General features: G+C 39.8%; 2 pseudogenes across 1 annotated transcript; one reads left to right on the top strand and one right to left on the bottom strand.

The window, feature by feature from the left end:
• Positions 1–842, top strand: part of LOC101569140 — a 14,001-nt pseudogene extending 13,159 nt beyond the window's left edge.
• A 6,150-nt stretch (positions 843–6,992) lies between these two features.
• LOC101575110 lies at positions 6,993–7,412 on the bottom strand (annotated as a pseudogene). The gene has a single exon (XR_001116999.2). The product of XR_001116999.2 is annotated as a 60S ribosomal protein L31 pseudogene (transcript).
• Between the last annotated feature and the right edge of the window lie 2,577 nt (positions 7,413–9,989).

Raw genomic sequence — 9,989 nt, 5'->3', positions numbered from 1 at the left:
TATTGAAATTTTCCTTATTAAACTAATTATTAGGCTACCACAAATGAAATGTAGGTGTAACTCTTTATTATAGTGAAATATTTCAGGAGTACAAAAATATATAGATAATAACATAATGAATACCCATTAGCCTTAGAGTTTAGAGCACAGATCTAAAATGTGTGTAATTTAAAGTTATTTTAAAATACATCCCACATCAAACAGATGAAACACATTTTAAGATTACTATGGAAGGTAACAAGATTTTATTACAAAAGGAATTCACAAGTAAGTAAACTTGGAGAAATGCTGCCCTACTATGTTCACTGAAATCAGAAAGTGCTGCTCAGCTGTGCCTGGCCTTACCCAGTATCTTGCTGGAGGTCTCATGAAAAGGCATAGAGAGTGAGTGAGGCTCTAACACTGTTATTTTTTTAAGCACAGAACAAACAGACCAAAAAAATGACATCCAGCATTCTTACACTTTGAGTCAGTTGCGGGGACTTTTCAGGGCCAGGAACTGAGTAAGCGTTAGTAGAAAGTCACTATTATAACGAGGAACTTTGGGTGCTAGACCTTGTTTTAGACACTATTAACTTCAACATATTAAATTCTTATCATCAGCCCTTGAGGTGAGGTTACCATTGTGGTCACTTTGCATGTGAAAAAGCAGGGAAGCACCACTCCAACCTAAAAGCCTTTCTCTAAGGTCCGTGCGGGGTTTATTTTTAGTATCAGTGAGCCTGGGGACTTCCAGCTTTGGAACAAATAGTGGTTACAGGAAAAGATATCTAAAGCAGAAGTTCAAGATGTTCACTCTTGAAGATAAGAAACGTCAATTGCCAAGACACCCGGAGGACTAAGGACTGCATGCTAAGAGCATGTTAGGGGCTGGGGGGATAGCTGAGCAGTCTAAGTGCCTGCCTGGCAAGCGCAATGACCTGGGTTCAATCCCTGGTTAGCATATGATGTCAGCCTCGGAACCCCAGGAGCATCATGCCAGCCACCAAAGTGGGGTGCATGCCTGTAATCCCAATGCTGGGGAGACTGAGGGAGGAGGATCACTATGAGTCTTAGCTGTGTAGTGAGACCCTGTACCAAGTAAATAAATAAATGAAACATTTAATTTTTTTTTTTTAAAGAACATGTTAGGTCCTGGTTTCTGGGTAGGCATCTGTATTACTGATGGTCAAAACCTCAAAATGCATTTGAAACACCACCTGCTAATTCATTGGTGATCTTCGCTATGAGTTCAAGGGTACTTCCCCATTCATTCCTTCTTTGCCTTCTTTGTCCTTCTAACGTGGAACAATTCCACTTTTAACATTCATTCAAACCCAATACAAAATTTCATGTTTATAGCATGTCATTTTGGAAAGAGGAAAGATAAAGAAGAAAAGCAACAAGAAGAAAAGAAAGAAAGAGCAAGAGGAAGGGAGAAAATGAAAGAACACAATCTTTTTGAGTTGCATTAGCTGAATAAAGCTATGGAACCAAGTGCATTCTTCCTGGTATTTTGTGAATGGCAAAATAAATGAGAATCTGAGGAAGACTTGTTTGATATGCCCAGTACACTTGACACACAATTCTAAGTTTATGGGCTTGAGGCTAGAAGCATCAGGATAGATCTCTATGGTTCCTTACAACTCTATGGAAACAATTTCACTATCAATTGAGATTGAGCTTCTTATTGCTGTTAAATTCTGGTTTTAATTTGACAAGGTGGTAGGCAAAGAGTAATACTGTGTGTTTGTTTCGGCTTTTGAGACAGTGTCTTGCTTTATAGTTCAGGCTGGTTTGGTAATCACTATGTAGCCCCAGAATGCCCTCCAACTTGCCGAGATCCTCCTACCTCTGCCTCCTGATTGCTGAGTTTAGAGGCAGATGCCACCATGCCTGGCTCAAATAGCAATACCAATAGTTGGCTGTTTATTTAGCAATGTCTAATGCAAAGCCAAGTGCATGTGAAATAGTATTAAGCAAATAAGAAATATTCTAGGTTTGCCACTGGAAAGCCTCCACTCCCTTAATACCAGCCCTCCACAGAGGAGAGCTCTGATGGCCTGTGAATCCCTGCAGCAGTTGTGCCTGCCTCCTTTTCCTCCCCAGCCCTACACCAAAGTTCCAAATGGGAAGGGAAGCTCCATGTTCTAAAAAACAAAGCTTAATGATAAAATGAAGGGGACTGTGATTTTTCCTCCAGATTATTTTCCCCTTCACATTCTTTTATGTTCTGTATGAGAGGAGGAAGTTCTCTTGTCAGAGTCACATTTCCATGGTGATAGGTGACATCAAGGTTAGCAAGTCAGGGAGCTGGGAACCTTGTGCCACTGCACAGATTTGAGGGAAGAGCTGGTAGTCACAGTGTCCACGGGGGACCCGATTTCACAACCTCCTCTTTTGAGTGGATCACAGAGCCTGACTTGTGTCTTCCTGAATAGACAACTCAACACATCTTGAATGCAATAATAGCTCCACCACTTCCCCCTATGCAGAAATTTGCTGTGCCCTTCCTCTCAGAGGCCAAGAGCTGGTGTCTCTCATGAACAACAATCCGTGGATTGTTGGAATATGTATGTGCTCTTTGTGCCGGCAGCAAAATCTCAGAGACACCAAGTTTTAGAAACCAAAGATACTTTAGAAAAGCAATTTAATCTCTGGAAAAAAAAAGAGATCCTAAATTAGTATTGACCATCGCGGGGCAGGCCAAGCAGATGAATTAATTAAAAGGGAAGGAAGAAGCATACAGTTTTAAATATCAGCTAACTCAAAAGTTCCCTAAAAGCCCAACTCAGTTATTTTGCCTGCAACCAAATGTCATGGTTTTATTCTTTTATATTAACGTGGCTATAATGTCAGAAACAGAGCACAAAGGAAGAAGTGACTGAATCAAAGTAAGCTCCAATGATCTAAAAAGTAATTAGTTTAAAATCTGGGATTTCTTTAAGGTGAGAGAATAGCACAAGTTGCTAAAGATGGAACAGAAATTACAGGGCTGTGATAAAGGCAATTCAGAAATTGGGCGACTTTTCTCATTTTAAGTTAATACTCATGGATGTTTAGGAGTCGGTACCTGGAAGACTTATGCATTCCTTACACACATTGTCTCCAATGATCATCCCTCTGTTAAAGACTCTCACATATCAATTTACAGCTACAGGTCCATACATCCCATTACCTGTAGGAGTTTGTTTGAAGGTTCACCTGATGCACCAAACTCATTAGCAACAACACTGAACTATCCTCACCTCTTCATTTATACCCCCTTTCTCACACCCCTATCTCAGTAAACAGCCACTAACCACTGGCTGTACCAGAGATCTGTATCACTCTTGGTTCTTTCCTTCTCATCTTAAACACTCACAAAGACTTGTCTGTAATCCTTTATTAGTACTATCAAAAATCTATTCCCTCCTTTTTGTCTCTGTTGTAGTCTGGAGTTTTGCAAGGGGAAACAAATAAAATAGAAGACACTTAATTATAAGATTATTTTATAACCATCATCCCAAAGAATCATATACAAAAAGAATGCAGGAAATCTGTAAAGACCAAAGAATTCAGCTGATGGCCTGGGTCCTGTGATAACATCCTGCATAAGTTCAGCTGAAGACCTAGAGCCCACAACATTGCCCCACCGCCATGAGTCCATTTATAGGCCAAGAGCCCATGGCAAAGCCTCATGCAGGCCTGTTTCACAGATCTGCACTGGAAAGATACAAAGATCAATGGTGGAAGCTAGAAAGTCTGTGCCAGCAGGATGAAGGGTCTGTGCCAGCAGGCACAGGAATCTGCACTGGTGCCAGGAAGCCATCGCTTCTCCAGGTGTCTGAGCATTGTACCATTTTTCTCTCTCAAACCAGGAAGTGATGCTCAAAGTGAGGACCAGAGCTCCTGCAAAGTGAACTGTAGCCATTCTTGGTGACGGTAAGGTCCCAAGCTCCTTCAACAGTAAGAACAGCCAAGTTCATCAGGAAAGCCAGTATAACAAGGCCCTCCAAGAAAACCAACAGCAGCTTCAAGAAATCCAACAGCTCCAACATCTCCCAACACACTCACACAACTCCCAACAGCCTCTTATGCTGCTGGCAGCAATCCTCACATGGGCTTCACACACCCAGCAGCATGCTGGCCCAGTTCAACTGGGTGTTGACTACCAGCTGTCAATCCACTACAGTCTCCATTTCCACTTTCCTGTTCAGCCTTTTCAAACCTCTCTTAAGGATTATTACATCTTTCTCTACTGACATTTCTGCCCCTAACTTGTCTGCATCTACCAGTGTATGCTCTAATCTATAGTCAGAGTAATCTTTCTGGGATTTAAACATGAATATGGTCATCTCTCAGCTTGTAAGTAACCAATGGTTCCCTAGTGCCCTCAGGATAGATCTAATTCTGTTATGAGTATTGCAAGGTTTGGCAGGATCTGCCCTTACCTGATTCTTCAGCTTTATCTGTGATAGTCCCATCTGTCCTGTCTTCCCCCACACAGTGTATATACCCAATTCAGCAGAAAAAAGAAAAAAACCAAACCACCTACAGCAGCTTCAAGAAATCCAAAAAACCAACAGCAGCTTCAAGAAATCCAACAGCTCCAACATCTCCCAACACACTCACACAACACCTACCTGGTTTCCTGAATGCAACATCTTTCTCTGGATTGTAGGTCTTTGTCTAGAATTCTGCTTGTACCCCGCAGCTCTTCTTACCCCTCACTTTTCTGGGCCAGGACTTACTCTTATGACATCCAAAGATGTCGGATTAGGCCGGGGAGATGGTTCAGCAGAATAAGTGCTTCCCTGGCAAGCGTAAGGGTCTGAGTTCAATCCCTGGTTCCACAAAAAAGAAGAAGAAGGAGAAGGAGAAGGAGAAGGAGAAGAAGGAGAAGGAGAAGGAGAAGGAGAAGGAGAAGGAGAAGGAGAAGAAGAAGAAGAAAAGAAGAAGAAGAAAAAAAAAAGGATGTCAGCTTGATTCTAATTTCTTCTAAGAGCTCTCCAAATTTAGCCAATGTTGCCTACACTCCAAACTTAGCCAATTAGTCTCATAACACCCTCTATCAAAGCACATGTACAGTTTAACTGCTTTACTATACTTTTATAGCCATTTATTTATCTTTTTCTCCCTTGTGAATGAAAGATTCATGATTGCAGGAGTCATGCCCACGTTGTTAAACAGTATACCCACAACACCCATACACATTGTTCAAAAATTGTATGTAACGTTTTTGGAAAATACCCATCAATGATTAAATATCTGATGGAACATTGAAGTATAGATGATGGTAGTTCTGAAGTCTTTAGGCTTTTTGGTTTTTTACAAGATTTTCATCCAGAAATAACAATCTCAGCTATTTCACTATACATTTCTACTGTGGTTAGTGCTTTCTCCTCATAATCAATGACTGCAACTTATGTGCATAATTTTATCAATTCCCACCAGAAACATACAAGAAGAAAATCTTGAAAATATCTCTTTTTCTAAGGAAACTTTTGCAGTTTAATTTCTTCTATATCAACTAAGAAACTAGACACAACCACATCTTTTCATTAGCAAGTGCACACTTTGTGTGTTGTGTCTATATTCTGATTGGTCGTTCGGCTATAAATCTCAAGTTCCTCTGTTTACGTGGGTGTTTATCTCTTGACCAAAAGCACCCACATGGGTATTTATGAATACTTACTTAGAATTTGTGCTATCACTGAAGTATTAATGTCAGTAGTATGAATTTCTATTTAACTACATATTATATCATTATTTTATAATTCAGTATAATGGTCATGTGTTACAACAGACGTACCAAATGTGTCTGTCTGGTTGAAGATCTTAAATAGGGCTCATTTTAAATAGGGGTAGGGCATATCTTACAAGCATCCTGAAAAATCATATAAGGTCTTATTTTATGGTTAGGTTTTATTTTGGGGAAAAAAAAGGAGTATAACTCTTCTACTTTCAACAGCCTTTGTCATTTGTCCCAAGGTCTACAGAAATAAAATGCACCATTAGTGTGGCTCATGAGACCTAACAGTATACGAGCCAACCACAATTCATTGTTACCACGTCCCTTCAGGTAGTGTGTATGTTAGGCACACTGTTTGACCGGCTATGCTCCATACTCTGTCTTTTAAGGCTTCTTTATTTTTGCCAGTCTGGGCCATGCACTTGCATTTCTTTCTTCTTTAACCATCTTTGCCTAATACATTTTTATTTATTCTTCAACACTCAGAAGGTATTCCTTCACTGTGAATGGTAGAAAAGCTAACGGGGACACCAAGATGGCTAGAACGGGACCTAAAGATCAAGGAAGTTGACATTTATTTCCAAGCAACAAAATGATGTCTTCTGACACACCTAGTACTAGAAGGGTGGTTATAACAAGCTATAACAAATTGAAAGTTGCAGGCACCAGAAAACACTGATATTTACGTACTATTGAGTCAATTATTTGGGAAAGTCATTACCTCCACCCATGTCCCCTGGAGGTAAATCCCAAATACTCCTATTCTTTCTTCCTTATCTGATATTTGATACTTTCAACCTGGTGTCTTCTCACCACACTGTTATAAACTATTAGGCCCATCAATCCAGGAAGACAAATAGAAACATCTCTTACATTGTCAGGCCATTCGTGTGTGTCAGCCTTGACTGCTCAGGATGTCACACTCACATCTGCCAAGATTTCCCACTCAACCATCTGCAAACCAACTTCATGTTGGAAATCAAACTCAGAATGTTTTCTCAATGCCTCAGAGACTAGAAAAAAGTCAAACAGCCTTTCTAGTCCATCTGTGTCATCTTCATTTATAGTTTTTTGTAAATGGAAGAATAGGAGTTGAAAAATGAAAAATAAAATCACTTGACAAGTGCAGCTTAAACTTGCAAGTCACTTGTGTTTGCAGTCATTGGCATCACACAGTGAGAAGCAGAGGCCAGTGATTTCCAACCAGCAATATAGTGAAACCTATTGAATGACAAGGACATTAAATAGATATATATGTTTGTTTTTTTTTTTTTTTTTGGCAGTTCTGTAATTTTATTTCCAAGTTAGTTCTCATCCACATTCACTGTCTGGAGATTTTTGAACGTGGTAACAGGTACGTAGGTTACCAAGGTATACAGCTTGTTTGGTGAATCTTCATCCTCATTTCGTTTCCTGGACAACCGTACTCGGATACGATATGGAACATTCCTTATTCCTTTGGCCCAGACAGCTTTGTTGAGCCTGGTGTCAATGCGCACATCGGGAGTCCCCATTTCCTTCATGGCAAACTTCCGGATCTCCTTAAGTGCCCGAGGGGCGCGCTTCTTGAAGCCCACTCCGTGGATGTGCTTGTGAATGTTGATTGTGTACTCTCGGGTCACCACCTCGTTGATGGCAGAACGGCCCTTCTTCTTCTCGCCACCCTTCTTTGCAGGAGCCATTCTGCCGGGCCCAAGTTGGAAAGTGATATATATGTGTTAAATAGGTACAAAAATATCTGAATCCCTACGAAAGAAAAACAAAAATTTTTCCATTAACCACATAGCAGCTGATGCTGACCATTGTATGGGCAGTGCATTTGTTTACACACTATCTTGAGTGTTGCTCAGGTAGGTATCATTTCAACCAGTCAATTCTTTTTTTTTGCAGAAGCAGGGATTGAACTCAGGCCCCTGCACTTGCCAGGGAAGCGCTTATTCCACTGAGCCAACTCCCCAGCCTCAAAGGCAGAAGGATTTTTTTTTTTTTTGCTCCGAATGCCTTCAGGGCAGGTTTGACTGGCTTGAGTTGTGGGGATGAACCACAGCCACCTGAAGCTGACAGCTTTGTGGAAGCAGCCACTTAAAGAACTGAGCTAGGGCCAGGCACCCCCTAGTCTATTCTTCTATGGAATAAATTTGATAAAATTGTGATTTCACGTTTCCTGTTATATTATCTTAAAAAGTCAATGAAAAATATGCAACTTATGGTCATCCTGTATTTAAATAATTGGACTGGTAAATAGTTAAGAGAATTGCTTTCAAAAGGTTGAAATTGTCTTAAGAGTTCAAGTTGAATCTTCCAAAATGACATTTGTCTTATCCCAGATGGCTGAATTGTGCTCATGCTATATGTTATGTAATTAGTTCAGAATTGCACATCATTTTTTTCCAACATGGCCTCTCTTTCCACCTATCAGCTATTTGTGAAAACTGAATAAAAGGGAAGAAATGTTTCTTTTTTTCTGGTATTAAACCTAAAAACTAATTTATTTATTTATTTTCTTTCTTTCTTTTTTTCTTTCTTTCTTTTTTGTTGATATGGTACAGATTCTTACTATAGAGATTGGACTCAGGGTGAACCTCCTGTTTTCAGCCTCCCTAGCACTGAGATTATAGGCTTGTGCCACCACACCCAGACTCTTGCCAGCTCAGTGCGACATGGGCTTGGGACAGCCATGGCATTCAGAACAGGGGATCGAACCGTGGTCCCTGCGCTTGCCAAAGCAGGCACTTTGTCCACTGAGCTATCTCACTGTCCCAAGAACTTTTTTTCTCTATGCTTATATTCTAATCCCGGGGAAGAAATCATTTTTCTTCATTGTTAGTTTTATTGGGTTATGAAACATAACTTTATAATAATTAGGAAAATGCTTCCATTTAATCTACCATCTATATAGTTTCTAACTTCCCTAAGTCCACCGTCATTCATATAATTGAATGTTTAATCTAGTTGGAGTTTCTATGAATTGAACTATTCATGTGGATCCTGCATGGAAAGTCATCCCCAGAATGAGACTTTTAAATGCTTAAATTTAAATCAGTATGTCAGAGAGATGCTGTATTTTTGTGTTTATTTCTCCACTTCACCTAATGAAGATCTGAACATCAATCTAGGTGTACCTAGGTATATCAATAAATGGATGGGTCAAAAAATGTGATATATAGTATGTGTGTATACATGATGGAATATTATTTGGTCATAAAAAGATAGACCTGCAATTTGCAGAAAAATTGATCAAGGTAGAAGGTATTAGGTCAATTAAGACAAGTCAGAAACAGAAAAACAACACATTTTATAACTCTTATGTCAAAGTTTAAAAAGGCTGGAAAGAGTGGGTTAATGGAGAGGTAGGGAATCGTTAATGTGTATAGGGGTGTAATTTGGATAAGACAAATAATTTTCTAACATTTTGTATCACAGTAGGGTAACTATGGTTGAAAACAACCAATTATTTATTTCAAAATAGTTAGGAGAGAAGATTTTGAATGTTTCCACCACAAAGAAATGGTGATTAAGGTAATAAATTGACCAGTTATTCTAATCTGATCATAAAACTTTGTAGATGTGTATTAAAATATTGTACCATACCCTAGAAATATTTACAGTTATGATGTGACAAAAAAATCATTTACAATTTCAACAATACTTTGCCTCTCTGCCTTAGTTGCCTTCACACTGCTGGGACAAAACATTCGACACTCACAAATAGGACGAAAGACTTTTTAGAGGTTTGTGTAGGTTGCAGTCCAGAGTCAGCTGGCTGCAAGACAGGGTAGCATGGCAGAGGGGCATGGTGGAAGGGAAGCAGTCCATGGCAAGAGAGGCAGGAAGCATGGAGCCTTCTTCCTTCTTTCACTTCTTATTCCATCCAGGTTATTGGCCTATTGGATAGTGCCACACACACCCAGGTTGGGTCTCCCCTCTTCAGTGAATCCACCATCCACACCCAGAACCAAATCAATGGACGAATCCAGTATCACACACTCAGGATACAGCCACCTCCCCAAAGCCCTGCCTATGAGCACATGAGGCTTTCAGGGGATAGCTACATATAAGCCATACCATTTCCTTAGGCTCCATAAAGATCAGCAGATGTGACCTCTCACCTACTTTTTTAATTTTTTTTTTCAAAGTTTTATTGACAAACAGATAGCAGTGGGGCAGTTTTAAATCATATCGGAAGGACAGTTTCAACAAATAATACACTGCATATATTCTTCTTAGTGGTTAATTGCTGTACAAGATGCGGACTTGTGATCCCATTTACAAACAC

The sequence above is a fragment of the Octodon degus genome, unplaced genomic scaffold (genome assembly GCF_000260255.1).
Source record: "Octodon degus isolate 3935 unplaced genomic scaffold, OctDeg1.0 scaffold00012, whole genome shotgun sequence".
In the NCBI taxonomy this organism is placed as follows: Eukaryota; Metazoa; Chordata; class Mammalia; order Rodentia; family Octodontidae; genus Octodon; species Octodon degus.
Note: the sequence above shows the minus strand (reverse complement) of the source record. Positions and strands in the feature narration are given on the sequence as shown.